Source organism: Myotis brandtii, unplaced genomic scaffold, assembly GCF_000412655.1.
Source record: "Myotis brandtii unplaced genomic scaffold, ASM41265v1 scaffold116, whole genome shotgun sequence".
In the NCBI taxonomy this organism is placed as follows: domain Eukaryota; kingdom Metazoa; phylum Chordata; class Mammalia; order Chiroptera; family Vespertilionidae; genus Myotis; species Myotis brandtii.
The window spans coordinates 56,858-67,483 of record NW_005354010.1 but is presented as its reverse complement, the minus strand read 5'-3'; the positions used below and the strand labels follow the sequence as shown (position 1 = coordinate 67,483).

At 38.9% G+C, this 10,626-nt stretch overlaps 1 long non-coding RNA gene across 1 annotated transcript; it reads right to left on the bottom strand.

The window, feature by feature from the left end:
- Nucleotides 1-2,179: 2,179 nt before the first annotated feature.
- Nucleotides 2,180-9,556, bottom strand: LOC106723721. The gene is made up of 3 exons (XR_001359435.1): nt 9,544-9,556; nt 8,332-8,336; nt 2,180-2,258 (listed from the first exon to the last, which is right to left on the bottom strand). It is a non-coding gene; the product is annotated as an uncharacterized LOC106723721 (long non-coding RNA).
- Between the last annotated feature and the right edge of the window lie 1,070 nt (nt 9,557-10,626).

Here is a 10,626-nt window from a genome sequence, read left to right as displayed (position 1 = left end):
TGCTTTATATGATTTAGAAGAATTTTGTTGAGAATTTTAGCATCTATGTTCATCAGGGATATTGGTCTGTAATTCTCTTTCTTTGTAGTGTCTTTATCTGGTTTGGGGATTAGGGTAATGCTGGCTTCATAAAAAGAGCATGGAAGTGCGCCTTCCTCTTGAATTATTTGGAATAGTCTGAGGAGAATAGGTTTTAGTTCTTTGAATTTTTGGTAAAAATCTCCTGTGAAGCCATCTGGCCTGGGCTTTTGTTTGCTGGAAGCTTTTTGATGATTGCTTCAATTTCCTCCTTAGTTATTAGCCTGTTGAGATTTTTTTATTCTTCTTGATTTAGTTTTGGAAGGTCGTATTTTTCTAGGAATATGTCCGTTTCCTCTAGGTTATTTAGTTTGTTGAAGTAGAGTTGTTCATAGTATTTTTTTAGAATCTTTCGTATTTCTGTAGGGTCTGTTGTTATTTAGCCTCTTTCATTTCTGATTTTGTTAATTTGGGTCCTCTCTCTTTGATTCTCGGTGAGCCTGACTAGAAGTTCACCTATCTTGTTTATCCTTTAAAAGAACCAGCTCTTGTTTTCATTGATCTTTTTTATTTTTTTTATCTCTATTTAATTTATTTCTGCTCTGATCTTTATTATCTTTTTTCTTCTGCTCAGTCTGGGCTCTTCTTTTTGCTATCTTTCTAATTCTTTAAGTTGCAGAGTTAGATAATTTATTACTAGTTTTTCTTGTTTTTTGAGGTAGGCCTATAATGTTATGAACTTCCCTCTCAGGACTGCTTTCACTGTGTCCCATAGGTTTTGAGTTGTTGTGTTTTCATTGTTATTTGTTTCCAGGATGTTTTTAAATTCTTCTTTAATCTCTTTGGTAACCCAATCATTGTTTAATAGCATGCTATTCAGACTCCAAGTGTTTGAATTTTTTAATTGTTTTTATTGTAGTTGATTTCTAATATTATGCTATTGTGGTCTGAGAAGATGATTGATATGATTTCAATCTTCTTGAATTTGGAGAGACTTTGTCTTGACCCAATATGTGGTCTATATTTGAAAATGTCCCATGCACACTTGAGAAGAATGCATATTCTGTAGCTTTGAGGTGAAATGTTCTGAAGATGTCAATTATGTCCATGTGATCTAGTGAGTCATTTAGGATTGCTGTTTCTTTGATGATTTTTTTGTCTAGAGGATTTATCTGTGATGTCAGTGGGGTATTAAAGTCCCCTACTATGATGGTATTGCTGTCGATCTCTCCCTTGATAATTTCCAGAAGTTTGGGGGTTTTTCATTTTGTTTTGTTTTTTGTTTTTGTATTTGGGTGTTCCTGCATTGGGTGCATATATGTTTATCAGAGTTATATCCTCTTGTTGTATTGATCCCTTTAGTATTTGAAAGTGGCCTTCCTTATCTCTTATTATGGCCTTCACTCTGAGGTCTATTTTTTCTGATATAAGTATTGCTACCTCAGCTTATTTTTTTTTCATTTCTATTTGCTTGAAAGACATTTTTCCATCCCTTCACTTTCAGTCTGTGTGAGTCTCTAGTTCTGAGGTGGGTCTCTTGTAGACAGCATATATATGAGTCATGTTTGCTTATTCATTCAGCCACCCCATGTCTTTTGATTGGAACATTTAGGCCATTCACATTTAAAGTTATTATTAATAGGTACTTGTTTGTAGTCATTTTAATTTTTTGTGCCTGTGTTCCTTCTTCCCTTTCCATTTCTTCTTTTTGCAACAGTCCTTTTAGCATTTCATGCATTGCTGGCTTGGTAGTGATAAACTGCCTTAGCCTTTTTTTTTTTTTTAATTTGTGAAGTTCCTGATTTCCTCTTCAATTTTGAATGATAGCCTTGCTGGATAGAGTATTCTTGGATTCAGTACTTTACTTTGCATCACTTTGTATACTTCCTTCCATTCCTTTCAGGCCTGATGTGTTTCTGTTGAGAAATCATTTGATAATCTAATGGGAGATCCATTATAGGTAACTTTCTGTCTCTCTCTTGCAGCCTTTAATAGTCTCTCTTTGTTGTTAACTTTTGCCAGTGTAATTATGACATGTCTTGGTGTGGGTCTTTTGGGGTTCATCTTGTTTGGGATTCTCTGTGCTTGTGTGACTTTTTCTTCCCAGACTCAGGGAAGTTTTCTGACATTATTTCTTCAAATAGGTTTTATAACACTTGCTCCTCTTCTTGTCATTCTGGCACCCCTATTATACATATGTTGCTTCGTTTCATTTTGTCCCAAAGCTCTCTCGGGCTCTCCTCCTTGATATTTTCTCTAATTACAGTTCACATTGGGTATGTTTTACTTCCCTGTCTAATTCACTAATTCTGTCATCTGCGTCTTCTAGTCTACTGTTGAAAGCTTCCATATTGTTTTTTATTGTAGCTATATCACTCTTTATTTCCTCCTGATTCTTACATAGGTTGTTGATTTTCTCATTCATCTTGTTTATAAACTGTATGACCCTTATTCTGAATATTTCTGACATATTGCATGCCTCTGTTTCATTTAGTTCCTTTTCTGGCTATTCCTCCTTTCCTTTCCTTTGGGGATTGTTCTTCTGTCTCCCCATTTTGCTCTCACCAAAGGATTTAGGTGGTGAGTTGCTTGGGGCCTGTGGCTGCAGCAGTGGGCTTGGTGGTGGGTTGCATGGTCATGGGTGGCAACTGCTCCTCAGGCAGTCTTGGGCGGCATCTGCTCTCCTCGGGTGGTCACAGGTGGTGACTGCTCCTCAGGTGTTTGCAGTGTAGCCACTCCTCATGCGGTTGCAGAGCAGCAGCTGCTCACGGGGCAGCTGTCCCTCATGCAGTCATGGAGCGGCTACTCCTTGGGGCTTGGGGGTGTTGCTGGGTGGCTCTTCATGCAGTCTTAGATGACGGCCACTCCTGGGGAGTGGTCATGGGGCAGCTGCTTGAGAGGAGACTGCTCCTCGCTTGGTCTCAGGGCATCTGCTCCTCATGTTGTCACAGGTGCCAGCTGCTCCTGGGTGTTCGCAGGGCAGCTGCTCCTCGTGCAGTTGTGCATGGTGGCTGCTCCTCCAGTGGTTGCCGGCAGTGGCTGCTCATGCGACTGCTGGTGAAGTCCTGGAGCCCAGGGTTGCTGAGTAAAGCTCAGCTGTTCACGCGCATGGTCACGGAGCATGGGGCTACTGAGTAAGGCTTGGCTGTTCATACACACGGTCGCAAAGTCCTGTGCTGATGCATAAGGTTAGGCTATTCACATGTGCACAGTTGTGGATTCTTGAGTCGGGGATAAGTCTTGGCTATTCAGGCATGTGATCTCGGAGCCCTGTGCTGCTGGGTAAGTGTAGACTGTTCTCGTGTGGGGTTACGGTGCCTGGGACTAAATCCTCTGGCTTGGCGGAGGGGAGTGCCCTCCAGAACTCAAAGGAGCCCTCAGCCTGCAGGGCTGAAGTACCAGTGTCCATGGGTCAGCAGCTGAGGCAGCAGGTCTCTAGCCTAGTGGCTGTAGGGTCCCGAGTGATGTCTGAGAGCACCCTGGTGAAGGTGACACTGGGCTCTCAGTCACAGAAGCTCTCCCCTTCAAGATGGTGTGGCCTCTGTGGCAGAGCCGGTGCTCAGGGAGAGATTACAGCAGTAGCAGAGGCTGCCCAGCTATGTGAGCCTGGTCCGCCAGCCCCTGAAGGTCCTGCTAGATCTAGCTGTCCCTCACTCAGACACACACACACCACATGTCTGCACACTCCTTTTTTGCTCTCTCACTCACTCACACTCTCTTCCTCACTGCCTTCCTGTTGGCTTCCATCTTTGAATCTCTTAAGGGCTATTTTAATTTTGAAAATATAAGCTATGATTTTAGCTTCCACACTCTGGGATTTCTTAGAAAATTTATCAATTAAAAATAGCAGTGATTAATTTATTATCTCCTGGATTGTATTCAGGCCTAGATATTTTCTTTTCATTTTCTTATGTGATTTATATTAATAGTGTGTTAGTCATAATGTAAACTAAAAGAATATTTGCACTCCTATGTTCATAGTGGCACAATTTACAATTTGGAAACAGCTCAAGTGCCCATCAGTAGATGAATGGATAAAAAAGTTGTGATACAAATGCACAATGGAATACTATGCTGCCATAAAAAAGAGGGATCTCTTATCCTTTGAGACACCATGGATGCACCTGGAAACTACTATGCTAAGTGAAATTAGCCAGAGAAAAGACAAATATCACATGATCTTACTTATTTGTGGATTCTAATGAACAAAATGAATTGACCAACAAAATAAGACCCAAGGCATGGAGGCATGGAACAGACTGACATATCTCAGAGTGTGTGTGTGTGGGGGGGCAAGGGTATGGGGATGAGAAGAGATAAACCAAAGAACTTATATACTAATCTGCACAGCCCATGGACACAAACAATAGCCTGATGAAAGCATGGGGATGGTAGGGGCTGGGTAAAGGAGGGTATGGGAGGGGGGAATAAGGGACATCAATGATACTGTCAACAATATATATTAAAAAATAAAAATAAAATCAATGATGGTATTTGAACTAAGAATGTGATATAATATTTCATTAAGGCAATGTAAATAATAGAATTATATTATTTATTATTTAAGATTCCTTTTAATGAATTGCTATTCTGATTCTTTCTGAAACTTCTGGACTGAATGTATACATACAATCTAAATTCTTTCATCAATAACTACAACAGGATACTATTCAATGCTACTTGTTCTTTCCTTTTTACATGTAGCCTAAATGTTCCCAGTTCTCACCAGAGTATATATAAAAGTTTTAATATATTGATGTTAACATATAGTTTTCTTTACCTCATTAACTCTGTATTTACATATTTGGATTTCTTTTCCTCCCTTAACCACTCCCAATTATGTCTGGGAAACAATAGGTGTTTTGTGACCAATTTGTCTTCCATTTCCCTAATTACTGTAAATACTAGACATGTCAAAAGATGCTACATTCGGTTCCCATTGTGATGTAGATACATCTATATAGATATAATAGAGATATATGCTAATTAACAGGAACACCATAACAGGTTGACAGGACAGGAGGAGGTTGCTCGTCCAGCGTCAGGGGTGGGGCGGCAGGAGCCTCCACAGGCCTGTGCCGGGGAGGGCCTAATCAGCAGCGGCCATGGCTGCTTCAAGGGCCAGAGAGGGAGTGGATGGCGCCATGCGATTTCAAATCATGTGCTGGGCTCCTAGTGTTGTTAATAAAAATCACAGGGTAAGTACTTGTTTTCAACACTATGCTTCCTTGTGTCCTTGAGCTCCCAAGTTCCATTAAATCATCTTTGCCATGATTAATTCAGTTATTGCTCTTCAATAAAACCTAAATAATAATAATAATATAATAAATAAGTACAGTGACCTTAACTGGAATGGATATAATGACCTCATCCTTACAAACACATAAATACATAAACTTAGCTCTTTCTTACTGCTAGACATTTGTCTTGATATAATTTACTGTCTGATTAATTTTTCTTCTCCTTGAAGTCCAGAGTCTTTCCCTAAGCAGAAGAATTTAAATTAGATACCAGGGTAGAAGTTATAAGCCTCAAAAACCCAAATACTAATGCAAACTGTGTTAGGAATCATACATTTTATTGATTGTGTTAAAACATTTAGAGGTGGTAAACAGCTTTTAGAACATGAGTTAAGATCTACCAGCTTTGAACCATTGGTTAAATTTATCAAGTTGTAAATGTTCTCCATGCTTGATTAAAATTATCTTCTGTCCCAATTTTATGGCCTGTGTACCTCACCTATTCTTTCTTCTCTGTTATACATGCAACTCTAACTCCATTTAAGCAGGCATCATTATTACCTATTTGTTTTCATAATAGCCAACCTGGAAAAAACAGATTTAGACTTTAGAATGCACCATTTCATCTTTGATAATGCTATCACAGAACAATGTAGTCTTCATGTAACATTTTAATACATTCTGTGGGAAACTGATATAGGGTTAAGCCTCGGACTGACCTGTTGGCAAAGTCACAAACAAGTCCCAGCTTAGAGGGCACAGTCCTCTTAGCATACTTGGGCTTGACCTTATAACACTCCCTAGATCTTATCTGGGAAGCTAATGGGCTGAGGGAAGTGCAGGAAGTGTAACTATGGTCAAAACAAGTGAAACTCACAAGAACTGTGTAACTATGGTGACCACTGCTCTGTTTACCTCTGACTATAAAAGGTTGGTACAGCCTGAGCACTGGTGGAAGTCCTTCCTCTTGAGTTGGACTTACCAGCCTAGCCCCCAATATTCCCAAATTATCTCTTGTCTTTTCTCTTTCATTTGTGTGCGGCTCCTCTTCCAGATCCTGAACCCTGAACCACGCTGGATGTGGAGGGAAACATTTACCACACATTCATTCAAGAATTATTTATTGGTCATCTATAATACTTGTCACTGCTCCATTTCAGTCTCATTGTTCTTCATGTCTCAACATGAGCCAAAAGCAAATAGCATTGTAACATCACTAGAGGCCTGGTGCACAAATTCATGCATGGGTGGGGTCCAGCCAACCCGCTCTGATTGGAGGCCAATCAGGCCTGGCCAGCTGGGGGGAGGGGATGTGGGAGGTTGGTCGATCCTGCTCCCGATTGGGGTGTGGGGGGCCGATCAGGGATGGGTCCGGCTGGGGGGAGGGGCCATAGGAGGTTGGCCAGCTGACCCTGCCCTGATCAGGGTGTGGGGGGTTAACTGGGGGCAGGGCTGGCTGGGGGGAGGGGGCCCGGTCAGTTGACAGGCTGACCCCACACCCTGATCAAACTCCGGTCCAACCTCCTGGTCAAGGGGATAATTTGCATATTTCTCTTTTATTATATAGGATGGGGAGAGAAAAGTTACTTATTCATCATTATCCATCCCTTCCATTAATATTTGTTAAATAACCACTCTTGCCCACACACATTATATGTTTTCAGCATGATTAAAGGCATTTACATATTTTGATAACAGAAGGAAGAATCATAAAAAGAAGGATCCAAAAAGACAGTGAAGAAACAGGATTAGAAGTAACTGAAGCACTATTTCTCCAAATATAAGATTGCTTTTTAGTCCTACTGATTCACTCACGATTTTTCAATAATAAAGTGATGGATGAAGTGGAAACAATTAGTATCCTCATTTTTGGTTTATTTTTGTAATTTTCCCAAAAACTGGTATAGAAGTGGACCTTAGATTTGAACCAAGAGTTATCTGACAACAGAGAATTCTATCTGAACAAATAATCTTATGAATGACTGACTAAAAGAAATGAGTCTGCACTGGGCTTATTGGGTCATAAATTCATTCATACTTTTAACAGATAAATATTCTAGAACAGAGGTAGATAATCTTTTTATGCAAAAGGCCAGATAGTATTTTAAGCACTGTGGGTTATAATGTCTGTGTGATAATTACTTAACACTGTGGTAACTACTCAACTCTGTCTTTGTTGCAGGAGAGCAGGCACACACAATCAGGAAATAAATGAGTGCAGTTGTGTTTCAATAGAAAATGTATTTACAAAAACAGGTGGCTGCCAAGACAGATTTAGAAAACACCCAGTCATGTAAGTAGGAAAACTAAGAGTAGATTGTAATATGTTCTGTACGACACAGGTTGCCATGGTAGCCCATAGCAGGTACCTTTTAATCAGACAGTCCTCCCATTTTCAGACTAAAAGAGACCCTATTTACTTAAAATACATGATTCAGGTCTTTTGCTCATAATTTTGGGAAACAAAATGCATACACTTCTGGCACACACTTGACCAGATTAATGACAAATTTATAATAGTGAGCATTTTTTCAGATCTACTATCCTTCTAATTGGAAATATTTCTATATTATCCCAGCCCTAATGTTGAGCAACCATCATTTTCTATAGTGAATATACTTACCATTCAACAGCCACATCAAGTAACCTGGCAAAGCTCAAATGGCATTGAGACTACAACTTGCTATGGTTCAGTGTCTGATTTTATGTTAGTGCTTAGTTCATGAGAGGCCAAGTGTGCCAATAGAGCCTTGGAGCCTATGGGGATGGTGGCTGTATTGACAACGAGACAAAAGAGTACTTACCCTACATGAAGCACTCACCTTTGAGACCCATCAGTTATAAATAGCCCAGTTGCTGTTTCAGTAGCTGGCCTGCAGCCAGGAGAGAGAGGAAAACAGATTGAGGTGAGCCACGGGGAGATGAGCAAGGTGGGCAGAAGGCTCTTCAATATGAAAAAGTCAAAGAAATAAAATCAAGGGCATTAAAGTGATGAAAGCAGAAGGAAATTTTTTATGAGGTTACTATTCTATTAGGATACTCTGCAATTCCTGTGTCTTTTCAACTGTACAACCTTCTCTCATAACTGTGAGAAAACGGGAGGAATTAGAGGAAGTAATGTATGAGCATATATAACATGCTTTGGCAATAAATACCACCTTCTGTTTTTTGAATAGTAGCCGAGGGATATAAGGAGCAGAGAGGAAACAGACAATCAGACATACAGTGGATCCGGGGGGCACAGGAAATGCTTAGTCAGTATACATAAGTTGCTGAATTTATGGGACATCTTTAAAAAGTAGCTAAGTCTTCCCCACATGTAACAGTGGCAACTCTAATAGGGAAATCAGTGTAATGCAATTCCTAAATGAGTTTCTTGAAAACTACTGTTTTAATTGGCTTGCTATTTATTAAAAAGAAATCAAAAGGAACTCTATCATTCTTGAGGGCAAAAATTTACTTGAACTTCTCTTTGATGTCCATTTATAGTTTAACTTGTGCAATAAATAAAAAGCTACTGAGAAGTAAAAATACTTGATTTGTCTCTATGGATAAATGAAAACCAACATGTTGTAGATATAGCTTAGATAATATTTCTCCACAAATTAAATAGTTTAAGATCAATCAGTTAACATCTTTCTTTATGTACAAACTACATTAATAGATGCTCTGGAGATACATGAATAAATTTGAGTACACCTTTTAGAGATTTTATAATGTAGTGAATTAGGATGCTTACACATTCAAACAATAACAAAGTAATCTCAAATGTACAGCATGATTGATTCTGTGCTCTATTTGTGTATTGGATTATTTGCCTGTGAATGTCAGAATTAGCCCACACAATTCCAAAGAGAATGTTAACAACTTAGATGATATTGCTGGTTCATAGACAATTTTAAGAACTCATAGTGCTTAGCATTTTAGCAACTGAAATATTTTCACTTACATGTTAGAATAATGGCAATTCATTAGTCATTACTCCTTAGACACTTACTAGTATTAACCAGAGATTTCCAGAATAGTAATAATTAATTTCCTTTACTTCAAATGTGATTTGTTTTTCTGTTGTACAGTAAAATTGAGGTATTCTTTTCAATGATTCAAAATAATACTCAGTGTTGAATATACAAAATAAATTGTACTTCAGAAATACTTTCAAATGTATTGTGTTTTTTTCTAATTAATATGAAAACTTCACTCTCTAATTTAGAAATAAAGGTATGAATATTAACTTACCTATTTATATTTACTAAGTGTTGTCAAAGAAAATATTGCATGGAACATTTTCTAATTTTATAGCAGAACTCTTTCCATCAACTATAAAAAGCAGCATTTACCTTGAAATTTGTTTTAATATGTATTTTAATAATAAATTTTCTAAATTTTTCAAAAATAGAACATACAAAAGACTACCCTAATTTTCAAGAATATAGCCCAGCCTGGTGTGGCACGGTGGTTGGGTATTGACTTATGAACCAAGATATCACAGCTAGAATCCCGATCATGGCACATGCCCAACTTGTAGCCTCAATCCCCAGTAGGCAGTATGCAGTATTATCTCTCATCATTGATGTTTCTATCTCTCTTCCTCTCCCTTCCTCTCTGAAATGAATAAAAATATATTTTAAAAAAGAATATGTAGCCATACATTGAGTTGCAATTATGTCTATTTAACATTTATATGTAACTAGAGGCCCGGTTCACAAAATTTGAGCACTCAGAGTAAAAAAGAATATGTAGCCATACATTGAGTTGCAATTATATGTCTATTTAACATTTATGTGTAACTAGAGGCCCGGTTCACAAAATCTGAGCACGCAGGGGATTTCCTCAGCCTGGCCTGCACCATCTTGCAGTCCAGGAGCCCTTGGGGGATGTCCGAATGATGGCTTAGGTCCACTCCCCCTAAGCCGTCAGTCGGACATCCTTAGCGCTGCCACAGAGGCTGAAGAGGCTCCTGCCACCGCCGCTGCGCTTGCCAGCTGTGAGCCTGGCTTCTGGTTGAGCAGCGTTCCCCGTGAAGAAGTGCACTGCCCACCAGGGGGCAACTCCTACATTGAGCATCTGCCCCCTGGTGGTCAGTGCATGTCATAGTGACCGGTCATTCTGCAGTTGGGTCGATTTGTATATTAACCTTTTATTATATAGAGTAGTAGAAAGGACTACAATTATGCAAGATTTCAATTAATACATATGACCCCAAAATATATGATAATGTTTCATATACTCTGAAACTTTTGTGTTTTTTAAAATAAATATAATTCTCTAGTTCTGTAAAAAAAAATGTTCTGTAGAAAATAATACAGTAATTTATATACTTTAAAAAGCAATAATGATAGTACCAATTGACCACAGCTGAGAAGCA